This window comes from Dermacentor silvarum, chromosome 3 (genome assembly GCF_013339745.2).
Source record: "Dermacentor silvarum isolate Dsil-2018 chromosome 3, BIME_Dsil_1.4, whole genome shotgun sequence".
Lineage (NCBI taxonomy): Eukaryota > Metazoa > Arthropoda > Arachnida > Ixodida > Ixodidae > Dermacentor > Dermacentor silvarum.
In genome coordinates this window covers 231,799,245-231,810,606 of record NC_051156.1, presented here as the reverse complement: position 1 = coordinate 231,810,606, position 11,362 = coordinate 231,799,245, and the positions used below count along the sequence as shown (strand labels likewise).

The 11,362-nt window shown below is 43.3% G+C and overlaps 1 long non-coding RNA gene across 2 annotated transcripts; it reads left to right on the top strand.

The window, feature by feature from the left end:
* The first annotated feature begins 1,328 nt into the window (after window positions 1–1,328).
* LOC125944456 (uncharacterized) lies at window positions 1,329–11,059 on the top strand. 2 transcript variants are annotated; one of them, XR_007466208.1, is made up of 4 exons: window positions 1,329–1,883; window positions 3,019–3,120; window positions 6,079–6,201; window positions 10,951–11,059. It is a non-coding gene; the product is annotated as an uncharacterized LOC125944456 (long non-coding RNA). The 2 variants fall into 2 exon arrangements; XR_007466209.1 differs by having other exon boundaries at window positions 6,079–6,214; window positions 10,951–11,056.
* The last annotated feature ends 303 nt before the right edge of the window (window positions 11,060–11,362 follow it).

Sequence of the window (11,362 nt, the reverse complement as noted above, 5' to 3'; positions counted from 1 at the left end):
GCATCGCTGAACGAGGACTCCCCCGACCCCCACGCCACTCGCATCGGTGTGGATCTCTGTTGGTGCAGCTGGGTCGAAATGCCGAAGGATGGGACCCGTCGTCAGTAAGAACTTCAGTTGACGAAAAGATGCGTCGCACTCGTGAGTCCACTCAAAAACGGCGCCCTTATGCAGAAGACAAGTCAGGGGATAGGCGACATCGGCAAAAGCAGGTATAAATCGGCGGAAATAAGAGCAGAGGCCTAGGAAACTACGAAGCTCTTTAACAGACCGAGGAGGCTTAAACGCTTCAACAGCTGCTGTCTTTTGTGGATCAGGCCTGATACCATCCTTGTCTACAAGATGGCCAAGCACCAATGTCTGCCGCTCACCGAAGTGACATTTCTTAGAATTGAGTACTAGGCCGGCGTTTTCGATGCAGTCTAAGACGACTTCCAGGCGCCTGTTGTGCTCTTCAAAAGTGCTTCCAAAGATGGCAACGTCGTCTAGGTAACACATGCAAATATGCCATCTGAGGCCTCGAAGAATGGTGTCCATAAATCTTTCGAAAGTCGCGGGTGCATTGCAAAGCCCAAACGGCATGACGTTGAACTCAAAAAGGCCATCCGGGGTTATAACCCTACTAAAAAATCCTATTTAAATTCAAACAGGGTTATACAGGTTTAAACGGGTTTTAACGGGGTCCTGTTTGGCAACATACAGGTGTAAACAGGACCCGTTTACACACAAACAGGTCTGAACGGGGTCCTGTTTGGCTTGCAAATAGGTTTAAACGGGACCCTCCCACACAGAAATAGGTCTAAACAGGGGCCCCGTTTAGCGAACAAACAGGTTCATACTGGGCACTGGCACCAAACAGGGGCCTATTTGGCCCGCAGGCAGGTTTTAACAGGAAACTCCGACACAGAAATGTGTCTAAACAGGGGACCCGTTTGGTAGTTAAACCAGTTAAACTGGCTCATAGTGGTCCCACTTGCACCAAAAAGGTCTACTTGTAGCTGTCATGCTCGATTTAATGCTTGAACCATTTACGGTAAAATTCGATTTGAAATTGGTACACACGAGCGAGCGCTCCGCAACACCCCAACGACAGCCGCTTCGCGTCGGCGCCGGGGCACAACCAACGGCGCTGCCAAACACAGAGAAAAAAAAAGAAAGAAAAGGTTAATAAATAAGAAGAAAAAAAAAACAAATAAGCCAAAACGGGATTTGAACCCGCGTACCGCAGATCCCATGTCAAGCGTCGTAACCACTCGGCCAAGCAGCCTCGCAGATCCAGCGATTGCTGTCCTCACTATTGAAAGGAATGTGGCTGGAACCCGCCGTATAAGATGCATGATATCGAAATACTACCACAGAACACCCATACAAACTACCACATACTACGCCGTCACGATACATGCGGTCACCAAAGGGCCGAAAGTGGGCAAAAGCACGAAAGCATGGTCGCTTTCGGTGCCCCCAGGAGGCGCTGCCACTGCCCCAGGGGCATGACCGTGCTGTTGCTGCCTGTTGCTGTGTGTGCGCGCTGCATTGAGGCAGGTCGATGTGGATGTTTAATCGTGTGTACGCTGTGCCGAGAGAAAATGTCGTGCCCCTTGTGTGCTTTGATGATCACCTAACCCCTGGGACCGCGTAACGTAGCTCGCAGTACCTTTCGCGTGGTTCGCCGATGTCGATTATCGTAGTTATGGCCCGCTTGCGCTTTCTTTGTTCCCGGCCTCTGATAATATCGCATCGGATCACAGTGCACGGAACAATTTGTTGAGCTATTACGTGCTGTAGTTCATCCGCAATTCAACAGTGTTTACGTCGGAAGGATCGTCGTGCAGTCGACGCCGCGACCTGACATGAAGGAGCGTTTGCCGACTACGCCTAGAAAGGTAAGTCCGGCGCTTGCGCGCATTTTTGTAGTCAATGGTTCGTGAAGTGTGAATTGTTATACGGATCACGAAATGATTAGTAAAGCGACCACAATGATAAATGTGTTTTTCGAATGTTCGTTCATGTCGCAGTGCACATTTAGCGAACAGTCTCACAAAAAATGTCCTGAAACGTATTGGACGTTGCCAGGAGCTTTATCATGTATTTACTTTCTGCTATAACGTATGCTAACGGTGATTGTTTGACCTGATTGGTAAAGAAAAAAATCAAGCAGGGAAAGTTACTGCTTGTGTACGTAATTTCTGTATAGGTATTTCTAGAAGTACAGCCTTCCGCATTTGTAACTATACTGCGCGAGCGTCGATCATGGGCCATTTTAGAGCCTTCAACGGCGATACTTAGCGAGACCGACAAAAGTAAGCAGAGGCGCATAAAGCACTCTCCAGCGCAAGCGTCATCTGCTAAGCTGCTATTCTTAGGACGACGCACACCCATTTCATAGTATGCTGGTGCGATATAGTTAAAAATGCGGGAGGCTGTACGTCAGCTAACGGCTGCGCGAGATGGTACTAGATTGTTGTGTCTGACGCATGGCCAGATTTTAGCTTGTACGCGAATTCTACTACATATAGTGTCGCCAGACAGGCTGTATTTCTTGTGTTGGGTGTCCTGTGTGTTTTCGTGTGCTTGTAGATGTTTATTTCAGAGAAGCCGAGATTACAACAGCCGTGTTTCTTTTTCATCGAATTTTTTTTTTCTGCTGAAAAATAGAGCGTTTGTTCTTGGGGTAATTTCCAGTGCATCGTCCTTCGAGACAATGCTTTGTTCCACCGCATAAAGAAATTCGATTTGGAACACTTCATGTGCTAAGAAATTTTCTTCGTAGTACAATTCACATTTAACTTCCTACAGATGTGCGTTTGTGTGAAGCTTTTGATAGATTTATGTTTGCTGCAGTTTCATTTCAGTTAAATAACCGCTTGTGATGTAACAATCAGATGTTTGCACAACCAGATGCAGCTTCGTGTAGTTTGGTTGTATGAGACTTTTCAGAATGTAACATGATCTTGTTAACTTGCAAGCTTGCAGTTTCAGCAGGGATTACAGTAAATTGGAACATTTCTTATTGTTTAGGGATGTCAAGATTTCGTGAACCAGAGGCACCGCATAGGAACCTAAGACATTTCTGCAGCCGGAACAGCACGGCAAAGCATCTGATCTGCATGCTGCGACAAGGTGTGTACAAAATGGTCCCTGCCACTTACACAAGCTGTAGGTTTTGTTGGTATAATTCATACCTGTCAACTCTCCTGAATTTTTCGTATTTTTCGTGAAGATCTCTAACGAGCATACCAGAGGGGGCACTTGCGTTAGGCCAGTTTGTTCAGATAAATTTCTTAAACAGGCTAAATCGGCAGCAGCAAGAACACTGCAAATGTGCTCTGGTGATATAAACCAGTGTTGTAAGTTCTGGTGTTTCAGTTCGCTGCTGCTTTGTGTGCTGTTAAATAATGGTTAATTATGTGTTTATCAATGCAACAGTGTGGGTGCTGAGAGGAAGCTTTAAAAAAATGTGTGCTATCTCGCCAATAAAAAATTTTTGTCTGCAGAATTTTTACAAAATATAAAGTTCACAGGTTGGCATGTATGACATAATGTACAGCACTGTTGCTATGAATATGCTATATTCATAACTTGCTGTTTCGGTCTACTTGAATTGCATATTTTGAATCTGGCCTACCTTCATTTTAATCAGTTCATTTAAGTAGCCTCCTCTGAGTTAAATGTAATTGGAGGCTATTGTAGAAATTCATGGTGCTCCCTACTGACTGCATTGTGGCAATTTCTTTAGGGACCATCTTGTGAGGCATGCATTTCCTTTCATGTCTTGCTATGATTTGCCCAACAAAAGCAGCAGGGCTTTGGTTACCTTTGTTATTACGCATTCTTGTAGACTTCTGTTTCTCTCTCTTCTAACATATGTCCATGCGCAAATTCTGTGTTCTTAATTATATTTCTGTAAGTTGACCTAATTGTGTATTACATTTTAAAAAAAATTGGCGGGAGCGGGGTTATTGATTCCCATAATACTAGAGAGAAGGGACCTCAGACCAAAAGGCCACAAAAGGTGGCTTAAAGTGTTCGAAGCTCAGAATTTAACATTCTATCCCCTAAAGCACTACCAGTATGAAACTGTTTCTAATTGCTTTGTTTTTATAACCTAGCTGCCCGATTTGCAGCCACATTGCGAGAGAGTATGTTTTTTTTCTTGTTTTGTTTGAGTTCTTTTGTTGAATGTTCTCCTTTTTAGTTCAGAAATTTTTTCCTACCACCTCATGCAATACTCCAACTGGAGCCTATGAGGTATGTTTATAAATAAATAAGCAAATTCCTGAGGCATGCAACAAGCCATGCAAATCAGTCCCTAAAAAGCCATAAAGAGGATCTATTATTTTCAGCAGCTGCCTCAGTCGTACTGTGCTCACTGGCGCACTGACAAAAACCATTGCAGCAGCAAAGCACTACTCTAAACATTTTCCTTTCAACATTTTTAACTCTCATATGCTGTCTTCTCCAAATCGTGTTGAGTGCATCTGGAATGTTTCGGCAATTGTTTTTACCTGAACCATTATGCAAAGCAATCATGCAAAGGTGCAGCTTGTTGACTGTTGCTTATTTATACCTAGCCTGATCTGTGGAGTTGACTGTATGCTTTCTTTTTTTTTTGCATACCTGCCATGGTTGCTTAGTGGCTATGGCGTTGAGCTTCTAAGCACGAGGTCTCGGGATGAAATCGTGACCATGGCGGCTGCCTTTCCAAGGGGGTGAAATGCGAAAACACCTGTGTACTTGGATTTAGGCGCACGTTAAAGAACCCCAGGTGGTCCAAATTATTCCGGAGTCCCTCACTACGGCGTGCTTCATGATCAGACTGTGGTTCTGGCATGTAAAACCCCATAATGTAATTTAATTTTTTTACACAAGAACTATAAGGTGGCTTTTAATGATGCCACCTTTTCACATTACTGCATAACCACAAGTTTGTCGAAATAATTGAACAAATGTCATCAGTCTTCTGTAAAAGCAAACTTGTCTTGTAGAGCAGCTCGAATAAGCCATTTTCAGTGCAATAGCAGGCTTAGGATGTTGCTAGAAAATTGTGTCGCATAAGGATGTGCTGCATCAGAAGGCACGTTTCTTGTTCATTGTATTCATTCTAGCATTATCTCATCTCTATGTTCCTTTCAATGGTATTCACTCTGCACACATACTAAAGAGATAAGGAACATCCACAGTGCACGCATACCAAGGAAGTCACAGTCAGACAGAGAGCGATAGAGCACAGCACGCTTTCACTCTCTGTCTGTCGCTTATTTCCCTCACGTGAGCACCACCAAAATGAACTTACCGACTTGCCCAAGCTTCAACTCTTGTGCTTGGTGTTTTTTGTCTACAAAATGCCCATAATCAAGTCATAGTGGTGGTGATTTTTCGCATGTATGGAAAAGGCTTATTCAATTCCAGAACAGCTTCATTTGTTCTAGGCATAGTAAAGAACTTGCCAGTGTTTATTTTAAAGGCTGAATTGGTCGAAAACTATTGTAGTATTCCTAATGGCACCCTTTTGCATTAAGTTTGTGCAGATGCTTGAAGCTTGTACTATGTTGATGGAAATAGAGTTGAAGCTATAGAAGCATATTTGTCAAAATGTAGTGAATGCTTCCCAGTAGAAATCCGGAGTTATGCTTCCTGGGACACTTATTGGTTAGCCTTATTGGGTAATGCGATTAGCCTTATCGATGCTAAAATGTTGCAGGATGGCCAGCGTTACAAAAAAATTAACATTGTAAGAATACATGTTCTGCAATAATATTAGGATTGGCCCCCCAAGTGACAACGCTTGCTTACACTGTATCTGGGATAAACCAGGTTTACTCAGCTAGACAGCCATCCGTGCATGAGGGGGAGGGGGGGGCGGCAAGAAGGGGCTTTCGAGTAATCTTCAAGTAGATGGCTTATACATCAGATCTTTCTTACTATGCATGCTATCTTGCTCAAAGTCAAGTTAGCTGTGGGTACAATGTCTGCATTTTATTACTGTTTATGCCTAATGAAGGTTGCTTTGTTCATAGTGTCACTTTCTATATTGTTTCTCTTATGGCACTAAGCTCACTTGTTTTAATGCTGCTATAGGTATGGCTGGGCCTGGTGATGAAGTGTAAGCAGAACATGCTATGCTGCGAATTGGTGCCAATCTTCACATCCGACTTGTTCCTACGACAGTCAAGCACCACTGTGATTTGCTTCATTGGCAAGGTAATATACTATGGTGAGCTTGCACCTCAATATTGGTATTGAAAAATATGTCAAGTAAAAGACACAAGAGTTGGCCTTTATGAGAGATACATTCATGTTCTTTTTTTAAAGAGCTCTTTTAGCACTGTTCTTTATGGGCATGTTTTCAGAGGATGCTTATACTCCTTTATTACAAACTGCCATGGAGCTAGTTTGTGTGTTAAACTAACACTCTTTCACTAAGAAAAAGTCCAGTTTTTACTCGCACAGTGATATGGTGCCAAGGACGAAAGGGGTGGAATGGATCAATCTGAATGCATGTTGCTCACACAAATACAAAAAGGGAGCATGGCTAGCGCGATTTGTTTTACAGTGATGATAAGCAGTCTCAATGTCTAATAATTCTATTGATAGGGAGCTAACACACTGGTTCCCCGTCATTTGAATAAAGAAAGATTCACATATCTCTGAAGCACTCTGGTCCTTATATTTTGCCACATTCAAGTGGTTTTTAAATATGGGTGCACATTGCACTGAGAGCAGTGCAATACTAATGCCAACTGACCCACACATCAAGTTTGCGTGGTTACGCAGCCTGTCATTTATACATTTGGCTTGTTTAGCCAATGTAGCATCTACTGCACAATAATGGTATGTGATAGACACTGCACCTGTGTACTCTATGCTTCTTTTGCATTCAATTTTTTTCACCGGTAGTGATGCATGCCTTTTCAATATTTATGTGCCTACACAACAAGCCAAGCTTGTTCTTGGCCGAGAAAGAATTCTAGGAAAAGCCTACGTGCTGCAACTTTTCTTGGAACGAAACTAGCTTGGCTCGTTGGGTTAGGTTAAATGGTTCGATGGGTTTTGGAGCCCATACGGGTTCCTTGCTCACACTAAGACACATAAGCTTGTAGACTGTGCTTCTGTAATTTGTACAGCTCACTGACAGTGCAGGTGCAGGCCTCATGAAAGTATGAAATTTTTGTTTATGTAGCTGCTGTCAGCATATTCTATATTATCATTTGGTCTTATGCATATACTGTTTGCTCTAAAAAAATTGAATTCTTGAGTTTCACATGCTAAAACCACGATATGATTATGAGGCATGCTGTAGTAGGGGACTCCGGAGTATCCCTTGAACCCTTGTTAACTCAAACTCTGATATGTGAACATATCAGTTAAGTCGAAAATTTTTTCGTGGCTCGGTATCGACTTTATGTATATTTGACCTCTTATCTAGCAATGCTTCTGTGCTGTGCTCCGGGTATCTCGAAATCTTGACTGCAACACTGTAGGGAAAATGTTATCACCCAAAGGTTTCCATACGTTGTACGCAGCTGCGATATCTCCAAAAGTTGCAAGATCGCAAGTTTGTAGCAAATTCTGCTTCATTCCATGCCACTCTTGTCATCCACTGTTCACGACCGGCAGAGATCTCATTGGTAATCCGGGCAGAGTGTTTCTCTGACCCCTGACAAAATGCAATGAGCATGATAAGGCCTCCCGCTTTTTAACTATATTACATAAGAACACTATAATATGGTTGTGCATCATCCTGAACGGGACATCGCATTAGACGACTTTTGCACAGGATAGTGCTTGGTGCACCTGAGAGTACTTCTACATGTCTCGCTGATTATTGCGCCTTAGAGGTGCTAAAATGATGCGGGGTGGACGCTCGCACAATATGGATAAAAATGCGGGAGGCTGTACACCTGAGCACCACAACATACATGCTCATGTGTACGCATAGAGTTGTCAGCTTGCTCATCTCCTGTGCTCTGTGTTTCTGTGTGGATCTGCGCGCTAGGCCATACCGTGTGCTGTGCCGAATGTTTGGCACGTTATTGGTATTTTTTTCATTAACAAGTTCAGGGCCATGATCTTGTAGCAATGCGTTGTCTGATGCAATTTCTAATCGTGCTTCGTCAGTTGTCATAGTGACACTGTGCCCACGTTATCAGTACGGGTTTGATGGAACATCGTATAACGGCGCTGTGTGAGAACGGATCACAGAAAGAATGCACAGAGGACAATTGCCGAACTTCAGCTGAGGTTTACAGCAGAAAAATTACACAAGCAGCAGTTTCTGCGCTGAAACATTGGACAAAATACCGCCATGGTGCACATTGTGTCGTCACGATCACAACAGATGGTCATATCATACAACTCTATGGAACATCCTGATCTGCGCAAGATCAAAGACACATTTGTACTACACGTTATGCAATCAAGTTACGCTCTTCAAGCCCGCCAACTTGCAAACCTTTTGCAAATATATCTCTTCTCTTTTTGACAAATTAAGTGATGCGGTGCTAATGCAACCTTCTCCTTCCTTTTTTCATGTGAAATGCCTCAAGCAATTCACTCTCTTTTTGATCCTTAAAACTTCCTAGTATACAAGTGTCGTCGTACACTGGAGTGCAAGGACACCTTTTGCAATGGTCAGCCGAGTGACCCCCTGCTACGAAAGCCGGCACGGATGCTCGATGCTCCCTCAAATGGTCATTAAAACATCTACCAGTTTGGCTGACATAACACCTGCCACAAGAGAGCGGGTTGTGGTAAACCACCTCCGCCTGGCAGCGTACGAAGCCCTTAGCATGCTGTTTCGCACACTTATGTGAAGTGCGTGCACTGTTCACTGCACGGCAAATTCACCCCAGTTTTTCTGAGCGGAGAACACTATGGGAAGGCCGCACTTTCCGGCCACTTTCTTCAAGTGGTGGGAGAGGTTGTGCAAATAAGGCACCATTAACGGCTTCCTTGACCATTCTTTATCGGCTCCCCTGCTCCCCACACCAGACCTTACTTCACCAAATAGGCTTTCAACAACAGAAGCGATTGTTTCACCAGGGAAACCCGCCTGCTTGAGCCTCTTGGTTTGCACTCCGAGCTTTCTGATGCTCACATCACCATTCGAGTGCGGATCTGATACTGTTCAATGCGATGTCTCTTAACAAGTTTTGAGTTCCAATAATCCCATAGTCTCCTCCGCTCGGAAAAACTGGCACGAATGTGCTATGCCGGGAACAGTACACGCACTTCATAAAAGAGTGCAAAACAGCATGTTAAGGGCTTCGTACGCTGCGAGACGGAGGTGGTTTACCACATCCCGCTGTCCTGTGGCAGTTATGTCAGCCAAACTGGTAGATGTGTTAATGACCATTTGAGGGAGCATCGAGCATTCGTGCAGGCTTTTGTAGCGGGGGGGGTCGCTTGGCTGACCATTGTAAAGGTGTATTTGCACTCCAGTGTACGACGACACTTGTATACTTGGAAGTTTTAAGGATCAAAGAGAGAGAGAATTGTTTGGGGCATTTCATATAAAAAAGAATGGAGAAAGTTGCATTAACATCGCATTATTTAATTTATCAAAAAGAAAAGACATATATTTGCAAGAAAAGGTTTTGAATTTCGCGGGTTTGAAGAGCGTAAATTGATGATGGGGTATAACGTGTAGTACAAATGTGTCTTTAATCTTGTGCAGATGAGAACGTTTGTAGTGCTGTATGACATGATGACTTTCTGTTATGATCGCGCTGACAATGTGCACCATGGCGGTGTTTCGTCCAATGTTTCTGTGCAGGAACTGCTGCAGTAAACCTCAGTTGAAGCTCGGCGATTGTCCTCAGTGCACTCTTTCTATGTGCCGTCCTCACATGCACCGTTATAACATGTTCCATCAAATCCATACTGACAACATGGGCACAGTGTCACTATGACAACTGACGAAGCACTATTAGAAACGGCATCAGAAAATGCATTGCTACAAGATCGTGGCCCTGAACTTGTTAATGAAGAAAGTACCAATAACATACCAAACATTCGGCACAGCCCATGGCATGGCCTAGCACGCAGGTCCACACAGAAACACAAAGCACAGGAAATAAGCAAGCTGACAACTCTATGCATACACATGAACATGCATGTTTTGGAGGCCAGGTGTACAGCCTCCCCCATTTCTAGCTATATCGTGCGAGCATCCATCACGCGTCATTTTAGTGCCTTTAAGGGACAATAATCAGTGAGACCGGCAGAAGTACTCAGGTGCACCAAGCACCCTCCTGTGCAAGAGTCATCTAAGGTGATGTTCCCTTCAGGACGACACACGACCATATTATAGTGTTCTCGTGCAATATAGTTAAAAAGCAGGAGGCGGTACCTTCTCATGCTCATTGCACTTTGTCAGGGGTCAGAGGAACACTCTGTCCGGATTACCAATGAGATCGTGGCGTAGAAAGAAGCAGAATTTACTACAAACACCGTCATAACATGTTCCATCAAGCCAGCAACCAACTAGCCCATCTAAGTCTCATAATTATCAGTATGGGATAAACCAGCCAAACGTATGCTAAAGCCACTATTCCACAACGGTATTTACTTTGCTGGCAGAAAGGTAGCTTCCAAGTAATTTATTAGCGTGACGTGTCCATGCTGCTTTTTAAATGTGTATTTTATGCTTGTACTACTTCTGTTGCTTCAATCTATTAACCGAATGAGTGATGTCTTTTTGATTATAACACTTGTTTCAGTGGCCCGCTAATTGTGACAGTTTATTCTACCACAGTAATGCATGTTCGCTTAGAATCATAGCCATATTGCCTGAAACCAGTTACCATTGAATGAGATTTGTTAGTATCTCCTATATTCTAAATGCTTACCCATTCTTATCTGTGTGAACATATGCAAAACTGCTTTTGCCTTTCTGTGAACCTGTTGCACAAGTGAAAAGAAATTGTTGGCTTTTCTTTACTTTTTCAGGTGCCCTGCAAGCTCTCACCAAAGCAACACATTCCACTGGTTTTCTGTCAGAGTACCATTATAGAATTTCGAATAAACTATGCTTGTCAGATGTGTGACATGCCCCGTCTTGAAATCAGAGCGCTTCAGTAATAATGTTTGAATGGGTGTACATAAAAACACTCGTAAAGTATACTTATGTATTTCTTTTACAAGTCCTCTTCACCCGACGTTTTTCTAACTTAAAATTACGCTTTGCTGTACATTTGTTTTATGCACAAACCATTACAGCAACACAACACTGCAGTAAAATGAGTACAAATGATAAAGCATGCAGTACACCTGCAAGAATTACATTTGCATACTTGTAGTACATATGAAAATGAGCTACCGATCTTTTTCAGGTTGCATACTCTTATAGGTCATACATGTC